Source organism: Ascaphus truei, chromosome 8 (genome assembly GCF_040206685.1).
Source record: "Ascaphus truei isolate aAscTru1 chromosome 8, aAscTru1.hap1, whole genome shotgun sequence".
Taxonomy (NCBI): domain Eukaryota; kingdom Metazoa; phylum Chordata; class Amphibia; order Anura; family Ascaphidae; genus Ascaphus; species Ascaphus truei.
The window spans coordinates 2,848,993-2,861,492 of NC_134490.1; positions in this window are offsets into that span (position 1 = coordinate 2,848,993).

The following is a 12,500-nucleotide window of genomic DNA, read 5'->3' on the forward strand; positions in this document are numbered from 1 at the left end:
GTTATATGTGAACTCTTCTGTGGGTGTTCTTTGAGCCACCTGTGCTGAAGCAGGGATATCCTGAAAACCTGACCAGTTGGTGGCCCTTGAGGACTTGCGTTGGCCACTCCTGGTTTAGCAACTTGTAATATGTACCCCGCTCCTCACTAGCGCTACACACCCCTCACTTTCAGATAATATGCTCCCTGTAAAATGTTCCATTAGAGTAGCGAGACTTTGCACAGTTGTGGAGCCTGTTCTTGCGTTCTTTGCGTGACACAGCTGCCCGGCCAGATTGGGATTTATAACATGTTGCTTTATCCCCTGACATTTCCAGAGATAAGAAAGAGACCGATACAGTTTGTCAACAGGAAAAACGACTTCCTTGGGAGCTGGGAAGAGGCCATTATAAATAGCCCCACGTATAGCCCGGCGCAGTGCTCTCTGCGTGAACTCGCGGGGGGAGGGGCTGCTCCAGCTCATTTCTGCCCAGCTGCCTTGATCCTTGGATAATTAATGGCAAGAAACTGGGATCCTTTTAAGGATCGTCTAATTAGGACCTTAATTGCTACAGCAGCCGCCTGCCTGGGATTCCCAGTCCTCGTAATTACACGTACGTTCTCAGTGTAAATGATATCATGATCTTTTGAATCTCGTCAGTCGCTCCCGGAGTGGAACTGTGCCACTCATTCCAGGAGCTGATCAGTCAGATTAACAGTCTGTTAACCCTCCTCTGTTATGTAGTGTAGGGGTGCTCAACTGCCACTGAACCAGCTGTGCTGAAGCAGGGATTTCCTGAAAACTTGACCTGTTTTTTTTTTTGGGGGGGGGTTGAGGACTGGAGTTGAGCACCCCTGATGTAGTGTAACCCCAGAGGCTATAATAACTTTGTCTGTACGATTATCCCACGCGTACCCCCTTTCTAACGAGCCCCGCGTCTGTACGATTACCCCACGCGTACCCCCTTTCTAACGAGCCCCGCGTCTGTACGATTACCCCACGCGTACCCCCTTTCTAACGAGCCCCGCGTCTGTACGATTACCCCACGCGTACCCCCTTTCTAACGAGCCCCGCGTCTGTCTGTACGATTATCCCACGCGTACCCCCTTTCTAACGAGCCCCGCGTCTGTACGAATATCCCACGCGTACCCCCTTTCTAACGAGCCCCGCGTCTGTACGATTATCCCACGCGTAACCCCTTTCTAACGAGCCCCGCGTCTGTACGAATATCCCACGCGTACCCCCTTTCTAACGAGCCCCGCGTCTGTACGATTACCCCACGCGTACCCCCTTTCTAACGAGCCCCGCGTCTGTACGATTATCCCACACGTACCCCCTTTCTAACGAGCCCCGCGTCTGTACGATTACCCCACGCATACCCCCTTTCTAACGAGCCCCGCGTCTGTATGACTATCCCACGCGTACCCCCTTTCTAACGAGCCCCGCGTCTGTACGATTATCCCACGCATACCCCCTTTCTAACGAGCCCCGCGTCTGTACGAATATCCCACGCGTACCCCCTTTCTAACGAGCCCCGCGTCTGTACGAATATCCCACGCATACCCCCTTTCTAACGAGCCCCGCGTCTGTACGATTATCCCACGCGTAACCCCTTTCTAACGAGCCCCGCGTCTGTACGAATATCCCACGCGTACCCCCTTTCTAACGAGCCCCGCGTCTGTACGATTATCCCACGCGTAACCCCTTTCTAACGAGCCCCGCGTCTGTACGAATATCCCACGCGTACCCCCTTTCTAACGAGCCCCGCGTCTGTACGATTATCCCACGCGTACCCCCTTTCTAACGAGCCCCGCGTCTGTACGATTATCCCACGCATACCCCCTTTCTAACGAGCCCCGCGTCTGTACGATTACCCCTCGCATACCCCCTTTCTAACGAGCCCCGCGTCTGTACGATTACCCCTCGCATACCCCCTTTCTAACGAGCCCCGCGTCTGTACGATTACCCCACGCATACCCCCTTTCTAACGAGCCCCGCGTCTGTACGATTATCCCACGCATACCCCCTTTCTAACGAGCCCCGCGTCTGTACGATTATCCCACGCGTACCCCCTTTCTAACGAGCCCCACGAGGGGGGATATCAATGACAACAAATCCAGCACGGGTATCGTATGGCTCTGGATTTGGCACGTGGATTTTCATTCAGCGTCGCTAGGGGTGTCGGAAAGGGGTCTACAGTCTTGTAGGACATTTCCAGTCCAAGTGTACCCATCCCATGCGGGGCCAGTGATCAAGGCTGTGGCAGGGAAGGGGTTAACTAAAAAACTAACTAGACATCTCTCCCCTGTAACTGCCCCTCACTGTCCCCTCCTCCTCACTGTCCCCCCCCTCACTGTCCCCCTCTTCCTCACTATCCCCTCCTCACTTTCTTCCCCCCCCCCCCCCCCCACCCCATGCTGCTTCTCAATGAGATAGGCCCTGTGGCTCTATCCGTGTCTCTACCTGTCACGTGCAGATCATATCCCACCTGCCTGTGAGAGAGTTGATATTCGTGGTCTGATTTGATTTCCTTATTTCTTCCGTGATCCAGACATGCTCGCAGCGCCTCTGGAGTCGCGCATCCCTTCCATGGCTTTAACTCGGGGATAAGTGGTTTAGCAGCTGCCTATAAACACACGTTTTACAAGTGTTGTACGATGCTGCGCTTTGCAGTAATACTGCGGGGCATGATACAGTACTCCCTGGCCTGTTCTGCGCGAGCGAGCATGAACATGTCTCATGGAGAATGAAATCCGCAGTGGAACATCTCCCTTTTTCTATTTTTAATATCTCTCATAATTAATTAGCAAATCAAAATCCCACATGTGAGCACATTCACAGGTCTGCAGCCCTGCCTTTCCCCATTATCTCTTAGCATACAGTGATTCAACTGCAGCCAGGGATTCTGGGAAATGACATGCAAATGAGCACACTGTGTCACCTTTTACCTCATGTCCTATTTTAACATGGATCCCGAAAAGCTTATACCTGCCGTATTACACAGCTTTTCAGTACAGCCTGGGTTAAAGAAGTGCAGAGCCAGTAACCTACTCAGAGAAAGATCTTTGACCTTTTGGGTATCTTCAGTGACTGGTTATACTGGTTTTGCAATGTGAGGCTGGAATAGGTTTCAACCACACATTATATAGGTTAGGGTGGGCAAAAAAGTGACACACACCCTCCACCGAACAGTGTACAGCAAATACAAATATCCCTTGTGACGTAGGGATACAAGGTGTCCGGTATTGAACCGGACTATCCTGTATTTGGACACCCTGTCCACTACAAAATTAGGTTATACCTCTCTATGTGTGTATATGCATGTATGTGTATACCGGTATTACCTCTCTGGGCATGTATGTGTATACCGGTATTACCTCTCTGGGTGTGTATGTGTATACCGGTATTACCTCTCTGGGCATGTATGTGTATACCGGTATTACCTCTCTGGGTGTGTATGTGTATACCGGTATTACCTCTCTGGGCGTGTATGTGTATACCGGTATTACCTCTCTGGGCATGTATGTGTATACCGGTATTACCTCTCTGGGTGTGTATGTGTATACTGGTATTACCTCTGGGCGTGTATGTGTATACCGGTATTACCTCTCTGGATGTGTATGTGTATACCGGTATTACCTCTCTGGGCATGTATGTGTATACCGGTATTACCTCTCTGGGCGTGTATGTATATACTGGTATTACCTCTCTGGGCGTGTATGTGTATACCTGTATTACCCCTCTGGGCGTGTATGTGTATACCGGTATTACCTCTCTGGGCGTGTATGTGTCCGGTATTACCTCTCTGGGCGTGTATGTGTATACCGGTATTACCTCTCTGGGCGTGTATGTGTATACCGGTATTACCTCTCTGGGCGGGTATGTGTATACCGGTATTACCTCTCTGGGCGTGTATGTGTATACCGGTATTACCTCTCTGGGCGTGTATGTGTATACCGGTATTATCTCTCTGGGAGTGTATGTGTATACCGGTATTACCTCTCTGGGCGTGTGTGTATATACCGGTATCACCTCTCTGGGCGTGTACGTGTATACCGGTATTATCTCTCTGGGCGTGTATGTGTATACCGGTATTACCTCTCTGGGCGTGCACGTGTATACCGGTATTATCTCTCTGGGTGTGAATGTGTATACCGGTATTACCTCTCTAGGCGGGTATGTGTATACCGGTATTACCTCTCTGGGCATGTATGTGTATACCGTTATTACCTCTCTAGGCATGTATGTGTATACCGGTATTACCTCTCTGGGCGTGTATGTGTATACCGGTATTACCTCTCTGGACATAGTGACCTGACTGGCTTGGGGGGCAGTGGGATCTCACAGAGCAGGGCTGTCACTAGGGGGCGGGGCAGTTTTCTCCATTCTGATTGGCTACTGCTGGGTAGTGTAGCCAATCGGGGGGAGGTGTCAGGAGCTTGGGGGTGAGGCTAAGATGGAGGAAATAGGTGTCTGTGGGTGTTTTTCTGTGGTTCTGGGGAGGGAAGAGAGAATGAGATGGAGGGGGGGGTGGAGAATGAGATGGAGTGGAGGGGGGGAGAGAATGAGAAGGGGTGGAGGGGGGGGGAGAATGAGAAGGAGTGGAGGGGGGAGAGAATAAGATGGAGGGGGGAGAGAATGAGATGGAGTGGAGGGGGGGGAGAGAATGAGGGGTGGAGGGGGGAGAGAATGAGAAGGGGTGGAGGGAGAATGAGAAGGAGTGGAGGGGGGGAGAGAATGAGATGGAGGGGGGGGAGATGAGGGGGGTGACGGTATGGCTGCAGGTATGTTATTAAGAAATGATAATACCGTTACGTCATTTGTTCTACATTTCACTCCCAGTTTGTACTAATTTGCACCGTTTCATATTCCGTTTGGTAATAAAGCTGAGGGTTGAGCGCTTCCCCAGAATGTTTTTTCCGAAATAGAATAGGAAATGGTGCAAATTGGGAGTGAAATTTAGAACAAAGGACGTAACGGTCAGATCATTTATAAATAACATACGTCCCACCGATTTCTTTCGAGTGTCGCACCTTTCTCCATTGTATCCAGTATCTTTGGAGACACCACCTGGTAACCCTACTTGTGAGCACAGTGCAGAGTGTTTGTCACTTTTTTACCCACCATAACTTATATAATGTATAATTAAATAGCAGATTTAGGCCAAGAAAGCCAAACCAGAAGTGTAGTTAGAAGTACCATGGCAAAGGGTTTACAGACAACTCCACGGTTTATAATTATTTGAAGGGTCACCATAATTCTACAATTATTTGGTCTTTATTCATCAGTATATTTCTACGTACGTATAACGGACCTGTGTCTCAAAACTGTCCTTTAGCAGTGCTAAAAATGCACTGATTGCATTGAAAACAGTTACCTAAAGTGATTTTACACGTCCCGCATACTATAAGTACTGCTGGGTACATGAGAAGCCCATAGCACGTACTATAAGTACTGCTGGGTATAGGAGAAGCCCATAGCATGGACTATAAGTACTGCTGAGTACATGAGAAGCCCATAGCACGTACTATAAGTACTGCTGGGTATATGAGAAGCACATAGCACGTACTATAAGTACTGCTGGGTATATGAGAAGCCCATAGCACGTACTATAAGTACTGCTGGGTATATGAGAAGCACATAGCACGTACTATAAGTACTGCTGGGTATAGGAGAAGCACATAGCACGGACTATAAGTAATGCTGGGTATATGAGAAGCACATAGCACGTACTATAAGTACTGCTGGGTATAGGAGAAGCCCATAGCACGGACTATAAGTACTGCTGGGTATATGAGAAGCCCATAGCACGTACTATAAGTACTGCTGGGTATATGAGTATCCCATAGCACGTACTATAAGTACTGCTGGGTATATGAGTATCCCCTAGCACGGACTATAAGTACTGCTGGGTATAGGAGAAGCACATAGCACGGACTATAAGTACTGCTGGGTATATGAGAAGCACATAGCACGTACTATAAGTACTGCTGGGTATATGAGAAGCCCATAGCACGTACTATAAGTACTGCTGGGTATAGGAGAAGCCCATAGCACAGACTATAAGTACTGCTGGGTATAGGAGAAGCCCATAGCACGGACTATAAGTACTGCTGGGTATATGAGAAGCCCATAGCACGGACTATAAGTACTGCTGGGTATATGAGAAGCCCATAGCACGTACTATAAGTACTGCTGGGTATATTAGAAGCACATAGCACGTACTATAAGTACTGCTGGGTATATGAGAAGCCCATAGCACGTACTATAAGTACTGCTGGGTATAGGAGAAGCCCATAGCACGGACTATAAGTACTGCTGGGTATATGAGAAGCCCATAGCACGTACTATAAGTACTGCTGGGTATAGGCGAAGCACATAGCACGTACTATAAGTACTGCTGGGTATAGGAGAAGCCCATAGCACGTACTATAAGTACTGCTGGGTATAGGAGAAGCCCATAGCACGGACTATAAGTACTGCTGGGTATAGGAGACGCACATAGCACGTACTATAAGTACTGCTGGGTATATGAGACGCACATAGCACGTACTATAAGTACTGCTGGGTATAGGAGAAGCCCATAGCACGTACTATAAGTACTGCTGGGTATAGGAGAAGCCCATAGCACGTACTATAAGTACTGCTGGGTATAGGAGAAGGCCATAGCACGTACTATAAGTACTGCTGGGTATATGAGAAGCACATAGCACGTACTATAAGTACTGCTGGGTATAGGAGAAGCACATAGCACGGACTATAAGTAATGCTGGGTATATGAGAAGCACATAGCACGTACTATAAGTACTGCTGGGTATAGGAGAAGCCCATAGCACGGACTATAAGTACTGCTGGGTATATGAGAAGCCCATAGCACGTACTATAAGTACTGCTGGGTATATGAGTATCCCATAGCACGTACTATAAGTACTGCTGGGTATATGAGTATCCCCTAGCACGGACTATAAGTACTGCTGGGTATAGGAGAAGCACATAGCACGGACTATAAGTACTGCTGGGTATATGAGAAGCACATAGCACGTACTATAAGTACTGCTGGGTATATGAGAAGCCCATAGCACGTACTATAAGTACTGCTGGGTATAGGAGAAGCCCATAGCACAGACTATAAGTACTGCTGGGTATAGGAGAAGCCCATAGCACGGACTATAAGTACTGCTGGGTATATGAGAAGCCCATAGCACGGACTATAAGTACTGCTGGGTATATGAGAAGCCCATAGCACGTACTATAAGTACTGCTGGGTATATTAGAAGCACATAGCACGTACTATAAGTACTGCTGGGTATATGAGAAGCCCATAGCACGTACTATAAGTACTGCTGGGTATAGGAGAAGCCCATAGCACGGACTATAAGTACTGCTGGGTATATGAGAAGCCCATAGCACGTACTATAAGTACTGCTGGGTATAGGCGAAGCACATAGCACGTACTATAAGTACTGCTGGGTATAGGAGAAGCCCATAGCACGTACTATAAGTACTGCTGGGTATAGGAGAAGCCCATAGCACGGACTATAAGTACTGCTGGGTATAGGAGACGCACATAGCACGTACTATAAGTACTGCTGGGTATATGAGACGCACATAGCACGTACTATAAGTACTGCTGGGTATAGGAGAAGCCCATAGCACGTACTATAAGTACTGCTGGGTATAGGAGAAGCCCATAGCACGTACTATAAGTACTGCTGGGTATAGGAGAAGGCCATAGCACGTACTATAAGTACTGCTGGGTATATGAGAAGCACATAACACGGACTATAAGTCCTGCTGGGTATATGAGAAGCCCATAGCACGTACTATAAGTACTGCTGGGTATAGGAGAAGCCCATAGCACGTACTATAAGTACTGCTGGGTATAGGAGAAGCCCATAGCACGTACTATAAGTACTGCTGGGTATATGAGAAGCACATAACACGGACTATAAGTACTGCTGGGTATATGAGAAGCCCATAGCACTTACTATAAGTACTGCTGGGTATATGAGAAGCCCATAGCACGTACTATAAGTACTGCTGGGTATATGAGAAGCACATAGCACGGACTATAAGTACTGCTGGGTATAGGAGAAGCACATAGCACGTACTATAAGTACTGCTGGGTATATGAGAAGCCCATAGCACGGACTATAAGTACTGCTGGGTATAGGAGAAGCCCATAGCACGGACTATAAGTACTGCTGGGTATAGGAGAAGACCATAGCAGGGACTATAAGTACTATAAGTACTGCTGGGTATATGAGAAGCCCATAGCACGGACTATAAGTACTGCTGGGTATATGAGAAGCCCATAGCACGGACTATAAGTACTGCTGGGTGTATGAGAAGCCCATAGCACGTACTATAAGTACTATAAGTACTGCTGGGTATAGGAGAAGCCCATAGCACGTACTATAAATACTGCTGGGTATATGAGAAGCACATAGCACGTACTATAAGTACTGCTGGGTATATGAGAAGCCCATAGCACGTACTATAAGTACTGCTGGGTATAGGAGAAGCCCATAGCACGTACTATAAGTACTGCTGGGTATAGGAGAAGCCCATAGCACGGACTATAAGTACTGCTGGGTATATGAGAAGCACATAGCACGGACTATAAGTACTATAAGTTCTGCTGGGTATAGGAGACGCCCATAGCACGTACTATAAGTACTGCTGGGTATATGAGAAGCATATAGCACGTACTATAAGTACTGCTGGGTATAGCAGAAGCACATAGCACGGACTATAAGTACTGCTGGGTATATGAGAAGCACATAGCACGTACTATAAGTACTGCTGGGTATATGAGAAGCCCATAGCACGTACTATAAGTACTGCTGGGTATAGGAGAAGCCCATAGCACAGACTATAAGTACTGCTGGGTATATGAGAAGCCCATAGCACGTACTATAAGTACTGCTGGGTATATGAGAAGCACATAGCACGGACTATAAGTACTGCTGGGTATAGGAGAAGCACATAGCACGTACTAGAAGTACTGCTGGGTATGTGAGTATCCCATAGCACGTACTATAGGTACTGCTGGGTATATGAGACGCACATAGCACGGACTATAAGTACTGCTGGGTATATGAGAAGCACATAGCACGTACTAGAAGTACTGCTGGGTATGTGAGTATCCCATAGCACGTACTATAGGTACTGCTGGGTATATCTTGGTCCGTATTGGGGAGAGACTGCTCTCTATGTTTTATGAGCACACAGTCCCCTCGATGTTTTACAGCTGCAGTAATCAGTGACGCGTCCAAAAACTCAGAACTGTGTGCTTACTAATGTTACATCGCAAATACAAATACCTCTCGCCCTCCCTCTCTCGTCTTCCCTCTCTCTCCCTCCCCCCTTCTCTGTCTCTCCCCCCTCCCTTTTCCCCCCTCTCTCCCCTTCTCTCTCTCCCTGCCCCCCCCCCCCTCTCTCCTTGCCCCCCCCCCCCCCCCCCCCTCTCTCCCCCACTGTCAGCGGCCCTGCTTGTAGGTAAAAAAATAATACTTGCTGTATGGTGTTTTTTTGTCACACTTCTACCCACTATAACTTGTTTTGTGTCTAATATTACATAAAAGGGAGCAGTCGGCGTGATACATTTCTATTGGTCTGATAAGAGGTATCGCACTACCATTTATTGCAGAAACAGAGAGTCACAGCACAAGGTCAGCGAGATATACACGTACAGAACAGGGAAGTACGGGCAATATTTACACACTAAGCAGCGCTGCACCTTATAAATACTCATAACCGAAACCCGCCCCAGTCCCCAGCTCCGCCAATAAGCACGGTCTCTCCCCGATGGACCGCAGCACATCTTGTTACTGAGACGAGAGCTTCCTCCTAGCTCCACACCAGCCTTCTTCCACTGCATGTCATGTTTCCACTCTTCTCCCCACCACCGTCCCAGTGTATGCAAATGCTGCAGCTCTGTTGTTGTTTTCACACCCCTAATGTACTGCACTACGGCATATGTTGGTGTGTTACATAAATAACAGTAATAAAGTGGAATTGTTCCACTTTCTCCCTGATAAAAGTTCCCTAATCCCAGTGCAAGTCAGTGAAAGATAGAGGGTGAATGGAGCCCCTTGCCATAGCCCCCGGGATTGGAGCGTTCACACGTTGGCTGGCGGGCCCCCCTGCAGTGCAGCCCCGTCGAGGCCCCCAGATAATCAGGTCTGCGTTACAGATGCTCTGTAAGAAGTATTGTTGCCCGATGGAGTCGGGATGCTCTGGGAGGTTCCCATAGCCCGGCTTTGTCTGGTCGGAGCAGACTCCATTGACATGATAATGAGCAGAGCGGGCCCGTAACGAGTGGGGCTGTCCTGGCACTGCTTGCCCCGCGCTCTTGAAATACACCATGATTTGACGGCCAGCTGCTCCCAAAAATTCCCCACCCGTTGTCGCGGAGATTAAGAAGCTGAAAGTGGGCAGGAGAAGGGGGGATACAGGCAGTGCGGGGGAGCTGCAGGAGAGGGGGACACGGGCAATGTGGGGGAACTGCAGGAGACGGGGGGGATACAGGCAGTGCGGGGGAGCTGCAGGAGAGGGGGGGATACAGGCAGTGCGGGGGAGCTGCAGGAGAGGGGGACACGGGCAATGTGGGGGAACTGCAGGAGAAGGGGGGATACAGGCAGTGTGGGGGAGCTGCAGGAGAGGGGGGGACACAGGCAATGTGGGGGAACTGCAGGAGAAGGGGGGATACAGGCAGTGCGGGGGAGCTGCAGGAGAGGGGGGGTACACGGGCAATGTGGGGGAACTGCAGGAGAGGGGGGGGACACGGACAGTGCAGGGTTGCTCTAGGAAGGGGGAAACACAGGCAGTGCAAGGGAGCTGCGGGAAGGGGGGCACGGGCAGTGCGTAAGAGCTGCAGGATAGGGGGGACACGAGCAGTGTGGAGGAGCTGCAGGAGAGGGGGGGACAGGGGTAGTGCGGGGGAGCTGCAGGAGAGGGGGGACACAGGCAGTTCAGGGTAGCTGCAGGAAGGGGGGACACGGACAGTGTGGGGAGCTGCAGGAAGGGGGACACACAGGCAGAGTGGGGGAGCTGTACGTTTCACAGGAGCTAGGATCTGCATGGAAATATCTTGGCACAATATTTGCGCACACAGTTGTTTGGTCTCTGGCAGGACCCCGGGAAATTCAGGGTCCCTCCAGCTTATCAGCAGACGGTCACAGCGACAGGGAGTGTACGGAACGGACAGGACTTAATAGGGGACGTGCACTCTTATCAAGCACATGGGGACAGTGACAGAAGATATTCATTGATGTAAAGTCAGAGTGTTCGTTACATCTATAGGTGTGTGTGTGTGTGTGTGTGTGTGTGTCTATATATATATATATATATATATATATATATATATAGACACACATTTTTATATATATTTATTTATCATGAATATTTATTATCCTTGGTGCTATATTTCAGTGCAATGTCAGAGAGATATATATATACACACACACACACACACACACACACACACACACACACACACACACACACACACACACACACACACACACACACACACACACACACACACACACACACACACACACACACATAATACGCCCCCACATATACATACCTGTACCGGTTCCCCACTCATTCTATACAAATACCTTTTCCTGTACTCTTCAAATTTGTGTAAGGTGACTAGCACTGTTACCATTAGCATGTCATTACCCAGAATCCCTGGCTGCAGTAGAAGCACTGTATGCTAAGAGATAATGGGGCAGGGCAGGGTTGCAGACCTGGCTGAGGCGTGTGACTGTGCTCACACGTGGTATTGTTATTAGCTGTATTCTGTACGGGGAAGAATCCTTCCCTCTTCGGTGTCCTGTTCTGGCGTTGTTGTCTGGGTTAGCCGCAGGGCTGCAATCTCGTATAGTAATGCCGAGCATCTCCAACGTAAAGTAACATTGTTTTACCTCCCCTATAATCGCTTCCCTTAGCAGTGTGTCCCTGTGGGATTTGGAGGGGTTCATTAAACATTAGCAGCAGGTTATGGGGAGTCGATAGTTTAACATTTTCAGAGATCCACAGGAGGTCCCCAAAAAACACGTTTCAAGTGGAAGTGTGCGGTCATACTTGGTACTGCTTAATAGTGCAGCATGTTGATATTCAGGGAAATACAGGGAGTTCCCTATAAAACCTCAGAGGTATTAGCAGTGCCACTGTAAGAAGGTCCCCTCTCTTAGGTAGTCAGGGGATCAGTACTCCTGGGTACTACCCCTCTCCCAGCACACAGCGGGTACTCTGCAGCATGGACAGCTGTTACCCAGAGATCTCAGGGGATCAGTTCTCCTGGGTACTACCCCTCTCCCAGCACACAGCGGGTACTCTGCAGCATGGACAGCTGTTACCCAGAGATCTCAGGGGATCAGTACTCCTGGGTACTACCCCTCTCCCAGCACACAGCGAGTACTCTGCAGCATGGACAGCTGTTACCCAGAGATCTCAGGGGATCAGTACTCCTGGGTACTACCCCTCTCCCAGCACACCGCGTGTAC